The following is a 17,358-nucleotide window of genomic DNA, read 5'->3' as shown; positions in this document are numbered from 1 at the left end:
CAGTTTGGCCAGGCGGCCAGCTCTAGGAAGAGTCTTGGTGGTTCCACACTTCTTCCATTTAAGAATGATGCAGGCCACTGTGTTCTTGGGGACCTTCAATGCTGCAGAAATGTTTTGGTACCCTTCCCCAGATCTGTTCCTCGACACAATCCTGTCTCGGAGCTCTACGGACAATTCCTTCGACCTCAGGGCTTGGTTTTTGCTCTGACATGCACTGTAAACTGTGGGACCTTATATAGACAGGTGTGTGCCTTTCCAAATCATGTCCAATCAATTGAATTTACCACAGGTGGACTCCAATCAAGTTGTAGAAACATCTCAAGGATGATCAATGGAAACAGGATTCACCTGAGCTAAATTTCTAGTCTCATAGCAAAGGGTCTGAATACTGTAAATACGTTTTTTTAAATATTTTTTTTACATTTTTTAAAATACATTTGCTAAAAACCTGTTTTTGCTTTGTGATTATGGGGTATTGTGTGTAGATTGCTGAGGATTTGTATTTATTTAATCAATGTTAGAATAAGGCTGTAGGTAACAAAATGTGGAAAAAGTGAAGGGGTCTGGATACTTTCCGAAGGCACTGTACCTTTCCAATCACTTACTCCATTGTATAAGCCGCTAGTGGTTAGGGAGTAGGAGTTAGGGGGTAGGGTGCTGAGGCTAGGAGTTAGGGGCTGAAAGAGGACCTGGCTGGGACCAGTGAGTGTGTTTAGTCTGTGTGTTTATATGTGTGTGTGTTTAGTTTAGTCTGATGTGTCATATTTGTGTCTGAAGGGAGCAATGTGGACATAATGTTCTCTAACACTATTGCCCTACAAGCACACATGCGCACACACACACACACACACACACACACACACACACACACACACACACACACACACACACACACACACACACACACACACACTGTATTTTGTCCTCCTCTTCTCCCCCATTCTCTTCAACCTACATACCTCTCTCCTCTATCTCTTCCTCCTCTCTTCCTCTCTCTCCATGCACCTGTGTTGTTCTGGGGCTGGAGGGGTGTGTGTGTGTGTGTGTGCTCTGTGTGTGAGTGTGGGTATGTGTGAGTGTCAGTGTTTCAAGTTTCAAAGTTTATTTGCCATGTGCACAGGATACAACAGGTGTAAAACAGTACAGTGAAATACCATGAGAGCTCTTTCCCAACAATGCAGTGATGATAATAATAACAATATTTAAAAAAAAACACAAGCTATAGGATATAAGTTGAAGAAACACGAGAATGCAAATATATACAAGTCAGTGTCAGTACCTTATTCAATGTGCAGAGCTACTGAAGGGATTGAGGTGGGCATGTACAGTACATACAAACATGACTGGTAGTAAGATATACATGTAAGCAGGGTTGAAAGTGACTGGTAGCAGGAATATATCAATACTTATGGTAATATATAGCCCAAAGGCCGGCAGATGTATCTATTTATCCTGCTACTGGTCACTATTACTCCAGTTTACATGTAAATATTACCATTAGTATGTTATTTTGCCCAAAGGCCAGCAGATGACGATATTGAGTTTTCATCTTACCGTCCAAAGGGAATGCATGCAGCCAGCTAAACACACGTATCCCCTGTGGACCGATTCGTACATAAAACATTCTCCATTCAGGCTGGTAATATGTGGATTTCCTCCTTAACTCGATTTAATGGTGATAAGTGTAGATCACCTTTAATATTGCAGATAGATTGTAACTTCCATCAATGTTATTGTCTGCATCACTTCCAATCCCCCATATGTTCTTTTCTCTCGCAAAAAAAAAAATATATATATTCCGCTCCAGCCATTACCATGAGCCCATCCTCCCCAATTAAAGGAGAATTTCACCCTGGGGGAATCTGGGCTTGTTTTCATCATGTCCGAGGCATTTCTAGGTCAGTGACCTGTTTCACACATAATTGCCCAGGAGGAAGGCAGGTCTGGCCTTTGCATGCTGAATGATACACCGTATGATGGCTTCTTGTGTACTGATGGGAAGGGGGGCCGAGATCAGAAAATAAATGTAGTCCTGCTTTGTGGCATTTAGCGAAGGCTCTATGTTATACTGATCACATTATATGTTTTTGTGCATGTAGATATGGTTGTCCTTGTTCGATAGATCCATTGGACCTCTTTCAGCTATGTTCCTATCAGCGGATTCATTGCTAAATATACAGTGGGGAGAACAAGTATTTGATACACTGCCGATTTTGCAGGTTTTCCTACTTACAAAGCATGTAGAGGTCTATAATTTTTCAACTGTGAGAGACGGAATCTAAAACAAAAATCCAGAAAATCACATTGTATGATTTTTAAGTAATTAATTTGCATTTTATTGCATCACATAAGTATTTGATCACCTACCAACCAGTAAGAATTCCGGCTCTCACAGACCTGTTAGTTTTTCTTTAAGAAGCCCTCCTGTTCTCCACTCATTACCTGTATTAACTGCACCTGTTTGAACTCGTTACCTGTATAAAAGACACCTGTCCACACACTCAATCAAACAGACTCCAACCTCTCCACAATGGCCAAGACCAGAGAGCTGTGTAAGGACATCAGGGATAAAATTGTGGACCTGCACAAGGCTGGGATGGGCTACAGGACAATAGGCAAGCAGCTTGGTGAGAAGGCAACAACTGTTGGCGCAATTATTAGAAAATGGAAGAAGTTCAAGATGACGGTCAATCACCCTCGGTCTGGGGCTCCATGCAAGATCTCACCTCGTGGGGCATCAATGATCATGAGGAAGATGAGGGATCAGCCCAGAACTACACGGCAGGACCTGGTCAATGACCTGAAGAGAGCTGGAACCACAATCTCAAAGAAAACCATTAGTAACACACTACGCTGTCATGGATTAAAATCCTGCAGCGCACGCAAGGTCCCCCTGCTCAAGCCAGCGCATGTCCTGGCCCGTCTGAAGTTTGCCAATGACCATCTGGATGATCCAGAGGAGGAATGGGAGAAGGTCATGTGGTCTGATGAGACAAAAATAGAGCTTTTTGGTCTAAACTCCACTCGCCGTGTTTGGAGGAAGAAGAAGGATGAGTACAACCCCAAGAACACCATCCCAACCGTGAAGCATGGAGGTGGAAACATCATTCTTTGGGGATGCTTTTCTGCAAAGGGGACAGGACGACTGCACCGTATTGAGGGGAGGATGGATGGGGCCATGTATCGCGAGATCTTGGCCAACAACCTCCTACCCTCAGTAAGAGCATTGAAGATGGGTCATGGCTGGGTCTTCCAGCATGACAATGACCCGAAACATACAGCCAGGGCAACTAAGGAGTGGCTCTGTAAGAAGCATCTCAAGGTCCTGGAGTGGCCTAGCCAGTCTCCAGACCTGAACCCAATAGAACATATTTGGAGGGAGCTGAATGTCCGTATTGCCCAGCGACAGCCCCGAAACCTGAAGGATCTGGAGAAGGTCTGTATGGAGGAGTGGGCCAAAATCCCTGCTGCAATGTGTGCAAACCTGGTCAAGACCTACAGGAAACGTATGATCTCTGTAATTGCAAACAAAGGTTTCTGTACCAAATATTACATTCTGCTTTTCTGATGTATCAAATACTTATGTCATGCAATAAAATGCAAATTAATTACTTAAAAATCATACAATGTGATTTTCTGGATTTTTGTTTTAGATTCCGTCTCTCACAGTTGAAGTGTACCTATGATAAAAATTACAGACCTCTACATGCTTTGTAAGTAGGAAAACCTGTGTTTCAAATACTTGTTCTCCCCACTGTATGTATATATTCTTAAATTTGTGTGTATTGGGCATATGTTGTGAAATTGTTAGATATTACTGCAGTGTCGGAGCTAGAAGCACAAGCATTTCGCTACACCCGCTATAACATCTGCTAAACACGTGTATGTGACAAATAAAATTTGATTTGATTTGATTTGACATGACTGGAGTTGGCTAGCTAGGTAGCCTGGCACCTGCTAACTTGTTATGTGCCACGCCTTGCATTTGTAACTTGTTAGCAAACATGTGTAACATCAGCAACTGTAAATCATTTTACTAGCTAGCTATGTAACATAATTGACGAGTGTTGACATTGGTTATGATTATGACCGTAGATGCATTTCAATCTCACAAAATTATAGGCATGACGCAATATAGTATTCCTACCTAGGTACATTTGTACCGTCTGGTCACTGCAAAGGTTGAGAGTTATGCCATATTTATTTATATTGGGCTAGATATTGTTCTAAATGTAATCTGTGCCTGTGCACATGTATGCATGTTCAACTATTCTACCCTAATGCTGATGTTATGCTGGTGTAACATGGTTGGTTATGTTTCCACTTGACACTGGAGAAATATTTATTTGATGTTTATGTATTCCTATTGGTTGGTTATGCTTGCAGATGGGGGAGATCGCAAATGTACATTTTTCCCAGTCTGATATTGACATGCAAGTGGTAGGTCACGTTCTGAAATACTGTGTTCTATTTTGATATTTACAATGTGTATGAGTTCACTATGTACATGTACTGATGTGTGTATATATACACTGAGTGTACAAAACATTAAGAACACCTGCTCTTTCTATGACATAGACTGACCAGGTGAATCCAGGTGAAAGCTATGATCCCTTACTCAATCAGTATAGATGAAAGGAAGGAGACAGGTTAAAGGAGGATTTTTAAGCCTTGAGACAATTGAGACATGGATTGTATATGTGTGCCATTCAGAGGTTGAATGGGCAAGACAAAAGATTGACAGTAAGTGCCTTTGAACGGGGTATGGTAGTAGGTACCAGGCTTTAGGCTGTGGCGGTCATGACATTTTATCAGCTGGTTAGTGTCATGCAAACGACTGCCTTCTAATGGTAATTGGCCTTTAATTAAGATAAACACGTTTAGTATCTCCAGGCCTCCACACATACAAGCAGCTGATCCACGCCTTTGGAACAGCTACATCATTTTTTTCCTAACAAATCAATTTAATATACACCATCACAATAAATCCATTATTTATTTTTGTCAGGTCTAAAGAAACATTTTGATAGGAAGAAAATGTATTTCAGAAGAACAGGAAATGAGTTGGCCGGCTGTAGGCCTATCTTATCTGGCTATGATCCATGCCATTGGCTGTAGGCTTGTTCATTTAGCTGACAAGATATGCTTATAAGTCCTGTGTCATTATTGTATTTTATAGTAAGAAGAATACAATTGAACAAAATAGAAAGGATATGTTTCCCTTTACGGAGTGGTGTCACTTTACGGAGTGGTACATGTTTATTAAACTTTAAACACACGACAAAACAAAAGGAAACTAAATGAAGGCAGCGGAGATTGTGTGCCCTGAAAAGCGGCAGGCTTTTGCAAATATCAGCCTGACAAGAAACACAGTTGCAGACAGGATTTCCGATCTTTCAGTGGATTTGGACAGCCAGTTGAAGCAAAAAGTAAAGTCATTTATTGCGTTTTCGGTTGCAATTGATGAAAGCACGGACATTACAGATGTTGCACAACTGGCCATTTTCATCCGCGGAGTTGATGACACATTGACCGTCACCGAGGAGTTCGTGGAGTTGGTGCCGATGACAGATACAACGACAGCAGCTGATATTTTTACCGCACTCGTCGGCGCGCTGGACAGGGTCGGAGTGGACTGGTCCCGCGCTGTCAGCCTGGCTACAGATGGTGCGCCCTCAATGATCGGGAAAAAAGCAGGCGTTGTGACAAAGTTCAGAGAGAAAGTGCAATCTGCAAATGGAGGACGTGATTTTTTGACTTTTCACTGTATTTTGCACCAGAAGGCTTTGTGTTGCAAGTCATTAAAGATGGATAACGTCATGAAGGTGGTCATCCAAACTATTAATTTCCGATCTATTAATCCGATCCAGAAGCCTGAATCACCGTCAGTTTGACAGCCTTCTCAGAGAGAAAGACCACATCTATGGCCTGCCATACCACACTGAGGTAAGATTGTTAAGCCGAGGTGCTGTGCTGAGGCGTTTCTTTGATTTACGAGAAGAAATTGAACAGTTCATGGAAGAAAAGGGCAAACCAGTGTTAGAATTTCATTCCGCAGAATGGATGCAGGACCTTGCATTTATGGTGGATGTTACAGAGCACCTGAATAACTTGAACAAACAGCTGCAAGGGCGCAACAAAGTTGTCACGCAGTATTATGACAGCATACGTTCTTTCAAGTTGAAGCTGTCATTGTGGGACACGCAACTTGCCGGTGGTGATGCAGCTCACTTCCCCTGTCTGAAAAATGTGTGCGCGACCCAACATGTGGCAGACATGAAGCGGTTCAAAGATAAAATAACGGGACTGTTACAGGAGTTTGAGCAACGCTTTCAGATTTATGTTTATGTTTTTATGTTGATGTGCTATTGTTTTTAATTGATTTTATTTGTATATTTAACCTATTCTTGACTCTGTGGTTCTTGCACTTGTTTGGGGAACAGGATTTCATTATTTTTATCTACATTTCTGCCTGAGAAATGACACCCTGATATAGTTCTGTGATCTGTGATATACTTCTGTGAATCACTGAGGCATTGTGTGTTTGTGTGTTCTTTGTCCTCAGAACTTTCAAATAACTTGAGGTGTTTTATGATTAATAGTGATGTTGTGCTTTTGGACACTGTCCTCAGGCTCCAGCTTTATGTTTATATGTTTTTATGTTGATGTGCTATTGTTTTTAATTGATTTTATTTTATTTGTATATTTAACCTATTCTTGACTCTGTGGTTCTTGCACTTGTTTGGGGAACAGGATTTCATTATTTTTATCTACATTTCTGCCTGAGAAATGACACCCTGATATAGTTCTGTGATCTGTGAAACAGTTCTGTTAATCACTGAGGCATTGTGTGTTTGTGTGTTCTTTGTCCTCAGAACTTTCAAATAACTTGAGGTGTTTCATGATTAATAGTGATGTTGTGCTTTTGGACACTGTCCTCAGGCTCCAGCTTTATGTTTATATGTTTTTATGTTGATGTGCTATTGTTTTTAATTGATTTTATTTTATTTGTATATTTAACCTATTCTTGACTATGTGGTTCTTGCACTTGTTTGGGGAACAGGATTTCATTATTTTTATCTACATTTCTGCCTGAGAAATGACACCCTGATATAGTTCTGTGATCTGTGAAACAGTTCTGTTAATCACTGAGGCATTGTGTGTTTGTGTGTTCTTTTTCTTTAGAATTTTCAAATAAACTTGACGTGTTTTATGATTAATAGTGATGTTGTGCTTGTACTATTTTGGACACACTGTCCTCAGGCTCCAGCTTTATGTTGTATGTTGATCGTATTAAAACAAAGAAAACAATCTGAAGTTGTTGTTTTGAAGTTATATATACCATGATTTTTCCGGTCCGGCCCACTTGGGAATAGATTTTCCTCCATGTGGCCCCTGAGCTAAAATGAGTTTGACACCCCTGGTCTAGAATGTCATTGTATGCAGTAGCGTTAATATTTCCCTTCACTGGAACTAAGAGGCCTAGACCGAACCATGGCAAACAGCCCCAAACTTTACAGTTGGCACTATGCATTAGGGCAGGTAGCGTTCTCCTGGCATCCGCTAAACCCAGATTCGTATGTCGGACTGCCAGATGGTGAAGCGTGATTCATCACTCCAGAGAACGCGTTTCCACTGCTCTAGAATCCAATGGTGATGAGCTTTACACCACTCCAGCCGACGCTTGGCATTGCGCATGGTGATCTTGTGTACAGTTGCTCAACCCATTTCATGAAGCTCCTGACAGACAGTTCTTGTGCTGATGTTGCTTCCAGAGGCAGTTTGGAATTTGGTAGTGAGTGTTGCAACCTAGGACATACGATTTTTACGTGCTACGCGCTTCAGCTGAGCCGTTGTTGCTCCTAGAGGTTTCCACTTTACAATAACAGCACTTATAGTTGACCGGGGCAGCTCTAGCAGGGCAGACATTTGAGGAACTGACTTGTTGGAAAGGTGGCATCCTATGAAGGTGCCACGTTGAAAGTCACTGAGCTCTTCAGTACGGGCCATTCTACTGTAAATGTTTGTCTATGGAGATTGCATGGCTGTGTGCTTGATTTTATACACCTGTCAGCAACGGATGTGGCTGAAATAGCCGAATCCACTAATTTGAAGGGGTGTCCACATACTTTTGTATATATAGTGAATATGGGCTGCATGGTGCGACTATAGGCTATTGATGATTTGAGAAAGTAGCAAAAAAACTTGCTCTCTGTTCAGACCGCACATCTGTTCTCTCATCAAGTGATCATATTTTTCCCCATCAGACTATTCTCAATTTTATCTCGTCTTTACTAATATGTACGATTAGTTTTGATTTAGAATGGCCCATTATTAAATGGGCAGGAACAGGGGCGGGTGAAAAATACATATCATCTGTATGTAGTGCAATCAAAAAGCAAATGGAGGCTGCTCGCTTTCCCACAGGTCCGTTTTGTAGGCTACTTTGGTAGCGAATGGAGGCTGCTCGCTTTCCCACAGGTCCGTTTTGTAGGCTACTTTGGTAGCGAATGGAGGCTGCTCGCTTTCCCACCGGTCCGGTTTGTAGGCTACTTTGGCTTTATAGTGGAGCATGTGCCTAATATGAGCAGCTGAGAAATAAATATAAGAACAGGTGTTTCACTCCACGCATCAACCACTGTTTGAGGAGCATGCTTTCGCTGCCCAACAGGTGATATTCCGCCCAAACTCTGTATGCCATGGGCTCTCCAATCTTGTTCCTGCAGCTACCCAGTGCTTAATTTGGGAAACCAAGGGTGAGTGAAATGGTCAGAGTGAGGTGTTCTCTCATTTGTGTCTGGAAGTAGCTAGCAAGCGATCCAACTTTAGCCAGTTAGCTTGACTGCAGTTGTGAGGTCAGAACGCTCGGATCAACCCTACTCCTCGGCCAGAATGCTTACTGAGCTCACTCTGGCACTCCAGATTGACTTTATGAACACACCCTAAAATGCAGACAGACCTGTCTGCGCTCTCGAGAAAGGAATAAAAGAGAGAGAGGAGGAGATGGAAATGCAGAGTGGTGAGATATTCTGTATAGCTAAATGTAATGTGTCACCCAATTGATTATGAAAATATAAAAAATGCCCTATTACTAGGCTATTCAAAATCAAATACAAATGTGCTAATTGTAGGCTAACTGTAAGCTTCCCTGCACAATCAATGAATCAACAATCGCCTAGGGCTATACATTCTCTCCCAGACTCATGGATAGACATTTTGGAGCATGTAAGGTAACCAGTCCATCCAGTATGCATAATAATACAGTCCACACCCAAAGGTGATTACTCGAATTTGTTTAATTTTGGAGTATAGGCTAGACCAATTATGTACCAAAGACATCTTAAATCAGTTTTGTTTTATGTGTTTCTGCAATGTGTAATATGCGGTAGGCTATGTATTGTATAATGGCACAATCATAATTTTTAATTCTGTTTTTTGGGGGGCTTGGCCTTATAAGCCTATGCATATGCATAAGCTCTAATGTGCATATTGTGTTTTGAATTGATCATCACCTTAGAAAGGGCTGTCCATTTTGTTGTGTTAGGCTTTTAAACAACATCCACAACAACCATGTTTTACACCGCTTCAACCTGCTGTTGAACTTCTTTCTTGAAATGGATCATCACAGTGAGGTGAGTTTTAAAAGTACTATAGGCCTACTGTTTTGATGATATGTGTTTGATGTAATTTTCGAATGCATTTGCATTGATGGGTGTGTTCGTAAATTCACTCTGGGGTGCCAGAGTGCACTCAGAGTGCGCTCTGGGCGTTTATAAATTCAGAGAGTTGTCAGATTGTCAGTTCGTAAATTCCAAGCTTTTCGCACTTGGAGCGTTCAGAGTGCACACTGGACGCTCTGGCTGAGGAGTAGGGTGGATTGGGGCGTTCTGACCTCACAACGGCAGTCAAGCACCCAAGCTAACGTTGGCTAGCTTGCTAACTACTTCCAGACACAAATGAGAGAACACCTCACACTGACCATTTCACTCTCCCTAGCAGAGCTGGTTAGGCTGGTCTCATGTTATCCAGAGCGTGGTGACTATAACTGTGATGCTGGCAACAATTCAATTACGCTTTTTTGTCGAAGTTTATTGACACCGGCCATATTCAACGGGTGTTGAGTGTTTGTAAATTCATCATTTATTCTGCGCTCTGCCACACTCAGACGAGAGTGCTCTGAAATCGAAGTAGATAGCCAGAGCGAATTTACGAACGCACCACATGTCAGAGTGGTTAGAGGGGGCAGTGATGTGTATTCATGGATGCCAAGGGAAGCCAAGCTTCCTCAATAAACTGACCAAGAAAATAATGTACAAAATAATTTTTCTATCATCTCTCTGTGTTTTATAAATGTCCTTCAATTCGCAAGAGGCTGCTGAATGTATCTCACCGGAAAAAGCATCAGATCAAACGAAACAGCGCCCCTCTGTCTCATTATGTGTATGCCATCTGTCTGATGCTGACTGGTCATAATGAGTATGACATTGTTGCTGCCTGTTGCATTGAATGCAAGGGAAGCTGGCGAGCATTTAGCCTCCCTTGATAAAAAAGAATAAAGTAATAATAGCCAATCAGTGTTGAGCTAAACTGCGTGAGCTCAGCTGTGAATGGTCCAGGCGCACCAAAAAAAAGTGTAAAGGGAAACCACTTTGGATTTGGCTTCAGACCAATCACATCACAAGCCAAATGTCATTATTGACAGAAATAAATAGAATTGTTGCATCTCGTTGTTGTCCTCCGGTGGCTAGCTAGCTAGTTAAAATCGGCCCTTCCTAAATTAGCCATGGGTGGAGATAGGGATTTGGACTTGTGGTTTTACTTAATTCTTCGTACTGGCCAAATCAAATCAAATCAAATTGTATTTGCCACATGCGCCGAATACAACAGGTGTAGACATTACCGTGAAATGCTTACTTACAGCCTTTAACCAACAATGCATTTATTTCTTAATAAAAAAGTAAAATAAAACAACAACAACAATATACAGGCTATATACAGGGGGGTACCGGTGCAGAGTCAATGTGCGAGGGCACCGGCTAGTTGAGGTAGTTGAGGTAATATTTACATGTGGGTAGAGTTAAATTGACTATGCATAAATAATTAACAGAGTAGCAGCAGCGTAAAAAGATGGGGTGGGGGTGCAAATAGTCCGGGTAGCCATGATTAGCTGTTCAGGAGTCTTATGGCTTGGGGGTAGAAGCTGTTGAGAAGCCTTTTGGACCTAGACTTGGCGCTCCGGTACCGCTTGCCGTGTGGTAGCAGAGAGAACAGTCTATGACTAGGGTGGCTGGAGTCTTTGACAATTTTGAGGGCCTTCCTCTGACACCGCCTGGTATAGAGGTCCTGGATGGCAGGAAGCTTGGTCCCAGTGATGTACTGGGCCGTACGCACTACCCTCTGTAGTGCCTTGCGGTCGGAGGCCAAGCAGTTGCCATACCAGGCGGTGATGCAACCAGTCAGGATGCTCTCGATGGTGCAGCTGTAGAACTTTGTCATGGAGGAGTGGAAGAGGACTCCAGTGGCAACCTATGAAGCTCTGGTGAACTCCATGCCCAAGAGGGTTAAGGCAGTGCTGGAAAATGATGGTGGCCACACAAAATATTGACACTTTGGGCCCAATTTGGACATTTTCACTTAGGGGTGTACTCACTTTTGTTGCCAGCGGTTTAGACATTAATGGCTGTGTGTTGTGTTATTTTGAGGGGACAGCAAATTTACACTGTTATACAAGCTGTACACTCATTACTTTACATTGTAGCAAAGTGTCATTTCTTCAGTGTTGTCACATGAAAAGATATACTGAAATATTTATAAAAATGTGAGGGGTGTACTCACTTTTGTGAGATACTGTAGTCTAGGTATTACATTGGTTCCCCTATCCATTCAACTTCCCAGCCGAGCACTTGACAGTCGACCATTAGTGTCCGGGTTCGTTAGGGAAGTCGGAGCACATGCCTATCGGAGGTTTATCCAGGTCTTTAGCAAGGTCACAGCTCCCATCACATCTCTCTTGAAGGGTGGGCCATCCCGGCTCCGCTGGTCTGCTGAGGCTGACAGGGCCTTCAGTAACCTGAAGGTTCTGTTCACGTCAGCCCCGGTACTGGCCCATCCCGATCCATCACTACAGTTTGTATTGGAGGTGGATGCGTCCGAGGTAGGGATAGGCACTGTCCTATCTCAACGCTCGGGCACGCCACCCAAGCTCCGCCACTGTGCCTTCTTCTCCAAGAAGCTCAGCCCGGCGGAGCAGAACTACGATGTTGGTGATCGGGAGCTGTTGGCTGTTGTCCGAGCCCTGACCGTGTGGAGGCACTGGCTCGAGTGGGCGAAACACCCTTTCCTCGTCTGGAAAACCACCATAACCTGAAGTACATCCGGGAAGCGAGGAGGCTGAACCCTCGCCAGGCCAGGTGGGCCCTATTATTCACCCGGTTTGATTTTACACTATCTTACATCCCAGGTACGAAGAACATGAAGGCAGACGCACTGTCACGGCTGTACGACACAGAGGAGAGGCCCATAGACAACACCCCCATACTCCCGGCCTCCTGCATTGTGGTGCCGGTAGTGTGGGCGATGGACACGGACATAGAGCGGGCGTTACGCATAGAGCCATCTCCACCTCAGTGTCCAGCTGGGCTGCAGTACGTGCCGTCTCTTGTCCGTGACCGTCTGATCTATTGGGCAGACACGTCCCGCTCCTCTGGTCACCCAGGTATCGGTCGTACAGTGCGCTGCCTGACCGGAAAGTACTGGTGGCCTACCTTGGCTAAGGATTTGAGGGTGTATGGTCTCCCCACGGCCCTGCAGACTGCAGAGGCCCTGTTTACTCACATCTTCTGGCACTACGGGGTGCCAGAGGACATAGTGTCTGACCGGGGTCCCCAGTTTACATCCAGGGTCTGGAAGGCGTTCATGGAACGTCTAGGGGTCTCGGTCAGCCTGACCTCTGGGTTTCACCCCGAGAGTAATGGGCAGGTGGAACAGGTGAATCAGGATGTGGTTAGGTTCCTGCGGTCCTACTGCCAGGACCGGCCGGGGGAGTGGTCGGTGTTCTTGCCATGGGCAGAATATGCCTAGAACTCTCTCCGCCACTCCTCTACTAACCTATCGCCCTTTCAATGTGTTTTAGGTTATCAGCCGGTTCTGGCACCATGGCATCAGAGCCAGACCGAAGCTCCTGCGGTGTATGACTGGTTTCGGCGCACGGAAGCGATGTGAAAAGCTGCTCACGTCCAACTCCAGCGCACCGTGCGTCGCCAGAAGGCCAATGCTGACCGCCACCGCAGTGAGGCCCCGGTCTTGGTACCGGGTGATCGGGTCTGGCTCTCGACCTGGAATCTGCCCCTCCACCTGACCTGCCGGAAGCTGAACCCGCGGTTTGTGGGGCCGTTCAAAGTCCTGAGGAGGATAAACAAGGTTACATATGGGTTATTACTCCCTCCAGATTACCGTATTAACCCCTCGTTCCATGTGTCTCTCCTCAGGCCGGTGGTGGCTGGTCCGCTCCAGGAGTCTGAGGTGCGGGAGGTTCCTCCGCCCCCTCTGGACATAGAGGGGGCCCCGGCGTACTCCGTCCATTCCATCCTGGATTCAAAGCGTCGGGTGGGGGGCCTTCAGTACCTCGTGGAGTGGGAGGGGTACGGTCCGGAGGAGCGGTGCTGGGTTCCGGTGAGGGATATCCTCGATCCCTCCCTATTGCGGCATTTTCACCGTCGCCATTCGGCTCGCCCTCCTCCGCGTCCTCCTGGCTGTCCCCGAGGCCGGTGTCGGCGCGCTGCTGGAGCTGTGCATCAAGGGTGGGGTACTGTCACGACTTCCTCCGAAGCTGCCACCTCTCCTTGTTCGAGCAGGCTTCGGCGTTCGTCGTCTCCGGCCTTCTAGCCACTGCCGCTCCTCATCTCATCATTCCATTTGTTTTGTCTTGTTTATTACACACACCTGGTTCATATCCCCTCATCAGTACCTGTATAAGTGTTCCCTCTGCCCCCTTGTCTTTGTATGTGATTGTTTATTGTGGAGGATAGTGAAGCTCGGTGGAGCTCCTTGTATTTTGAATCGCCGGGATATTTCCCTGTGTGCCTTGTATTTTCCAGCGCGCCTGTTTTGCGCACTGGAGTGTTTTTGACGTGTTACTGCGTAACTCTGTAGTTGTGGAATAAAGCCTGTCATTCTGTGATTTACCCTCCTGTGCCTGACTCCTTCGTCATCACCTCATCACACCATGAGGCCTTTTGTTTGGTTTTGAGTCTTTACTTTGGGCATGCCTATTTGTTGTTTTCTGTTTTGTAAGTATATTTTCATCTGAACAACTAATAATCTGCTTGGACTGGCCGACCAAGAGGTCAAGACGGAGCTGGCCCTGAACTCGGTAAGTTGTTGTCTCCTGTGCATTTAACATGGTCCTCAAATGCTGATTTCTCACATAAATGCACAAATTCATTCAGGTTACAGACCATGTAACTAGGCCTAGGACCCCTAGACAAAGTGAGTGCAACAATATCCATAGGCTCTACAACATTCGGAGAGTACGACCCTGCCTTACACAGGAAGCGGCACAGGTCCTAATCCAGGCACTTGTCATCTCCCGTCTGGACTACTGCAACTCGCTGTTGGCTGGCCTCCCTGCCTGTGCCATTAAACCCCTACAACTCATCCAGAATGCCGCAGCCCGTCTGGTGTTCAACCTTCCCAAGTTCTCTCACGTCACCCCCCTCCTCCGCACACTCCACTGGCTTCCAGTTGAAGCTCGCATCCGCTACAAGACCATGGTGCTTGCCTATGGAGCAGTGAGGGGAACGGCACCTCTGTACCTTCAGGCTCTGATCAGTCCCTACACCCAAACGAGGGCATTGCGCTCATCCACCTCTGGCCTGCTGGCTCCCTTCCTCTGCGGAAGCATAGTTCCCGCTCAGCCCAGTCAAAACTGTTCGCTGCCCTGGCACCCCAATGGTGGAACAAGCTCCCTCACGACGCCAGGACAGCGGAGTCACTCACCACCTTCCGGAGACATTTGAAACCCCACCTCTTTAAGGAATACCTGGGATAGGATAAAGGAATCCTTCTACCCCCCCCCCAATTGTAAAGTGGTTATCCCACTGGCTATAGGGTGAACGCACCAATTTGTGAGCCGCTCTGGCTAAGAGCGTCTGCTAAATGACGTTAATGTGCCCTTGAGCAAGGCACTTAACCCTAATTGCTCCTGTAAGTCGCTCTGGATAAGAGCGTCTGCTAAATGACTAAAATGTAAATGTAGATATGGGTTTCGTAACAAGGTAAATGTTATGTATTTTGAGAATGCTCCTCTCATTCTGCAAACACAATACAATTCTCAATTTGAAGGCAAACAGATTTAGATTTTCAGATTTTCTGCATGCATGGACACACACACACACACACACACACACACACACACACACACACACACACACACACACACACACACACACACACACACATACACACACACACACACACACACACACACACACACACACTGTTACTGCCCAGAGTCTTGGAAAACTGCCAAATTGTTAAGAGCGAAAGAAAGGAAGTGAGAAAGAGAGTGAGAGAGAGAAGAGGAGGAGAGAGGTTTTAGTTACGAGCTGTGATCTAATCACAAGGGAGAAATACACTTATCCATCTCCTCTCTCCTTTTTCCTATCTTCTCCCTCATTCCCTCCCACTTTCTTCATCCCCATCTCTCCTTTCTCTTCCCCTCCTACTTTCTTCTTTGTATTGTGTTCCACCTATGTGCTGATGTCTGAGGACTGTGTGTACATACAGTGCATTCGGAAAGTATTCAGACCCATTGACTTTTTCCACATTTTGATACGTTACAGCCTTATTCTAAAAAGGATTACATTGTTTGTTTTTTCCTTCATCAATCTACACACAATACCCCACAATGACTAAGCAAAAACAGGTTTTTATTTTTGTTTGCAAATTTATTAAAAATAAAAACTGGTATCACATTTACATAAGTATTCAGACCCTTTACTCAGTACTTTGTTGAAGCACCTTTGGCAGCGATTACAACCTTGGTCTTCTTGGGTATGATGCTACAAGCTTGGCACACCTGTATTTGGGGAGTTTCTCCCATTATTCTCTGCAGATCCTCTCAAGCTCTGTCAGGTTGGATGGGGAGCGTCTCTGCACAGCTATTTTCAGGTCTCTCCAGAGATGTTCGATCGGGTTCAAGTCCGGGCTCTGGCTGGGCCACTCAAGGACATTCAGAGACTTGTCCCGAAGCCACTCCTGCGTTGTCTTGGCTGTGTGCTTAGGGTTGTAGTCCTGTTAGAAGGTGAACCTTCGCCCCAGTCTGAGGTCCTGAGCGCTCTGGAGCAAGTTTTCATCAAGGATCTCTCTGTACTTTGCTCCTTTCATCTTTCCCTCGATCCTGACTAGTCTCCCAGTCCCTGCCGCTGAAAAACATCCCCACAGCATGATGCTGCCACCACCATGCTTCACCGTAGGGATGGTGCCAGGTTTCCTCCAGACGTGACACTTGGCATTCAGGCCAAAGTGTTCAATCTTGGTTTAATCAGACCAGAGAATCTTGTTTCTCATGGTCTGAGAGTCCTTTAGGTGCCTTATGGCAAACTCCAAGCGGGCTGTCATGTGCCTTTTACTGAAGAGTGGCTTCCATCAGGCCACTCTATTATAAAGGCCTGATTGGTGGAGTGCTGCAGAGATGGTTGTCCTTCTGGAAGGTTCTCCCATCTCCACAGAGGAACTCTGGAGCTCTGTCAGAGTGACCATCGGCTTCTTAGTCACCTCCCTGACCAAGGCCCTTCTCCACTGATTAATCAGTTTGGCCGGTAGGCCAGCTCTAGGAAGAGTCTTGGTGGTTCCAAACGTCTTCCATTTAAGAATGATGGAGGCCACTGTGTTCTTGGGGACCTTCAATGCTGCAGACATTTTTTGGTACCCTTCCCCAGATCTGTGCCTCGACACAATCCTGTCTCCGAGCTCTACGGACAATTCCTTCGACCTCATGGCTTGGTTTTTGCTCTGACATGCAGTGTCAACTGTGGGACCTTATATAGACAGGTGTGTGCCTTTCCAAATCATGTCCAATCAATTGAATTTACCACAGGTGGACTCCAATGAAGTTGTAGAAACATCTCAAGGATGATCAATGGAAACAGGATGCACCTGAGCTCAATTTCGAGTCCCATTACAAAAGGTCTGAATACTTATGTAAATAAGGTATTTCTGTTTTTATTTTTAACACATTTGCTATAATCTCTAAAAAACAGTTTTTGCTTAGTCACTATGGCGTATTGGGTGTAGATTGATGAGGAAAAAAATGTAATCCATTTTAGAATAAGGCTGTAACATAACAAAATGTGGAAA

This window comes from Coregonus clupeaformis, chromosome 31 (assembly GCF_020615455.1).
Source record: "Coregonus clupeaformis isolate EN_2021a chromosome 31, ASM2061545v1, whole genome shotgun sequence".
Taxonomy (NCBI): domain Eukaryota; kingdom Metazoa; phylum Chordata; class Actinopteri; order Salmoniformes; family Salmonidae; genus Coregonus; species Coregonus clupeaformis.
Note: the sequence above shows the minus strand (reverse complement) of the source record.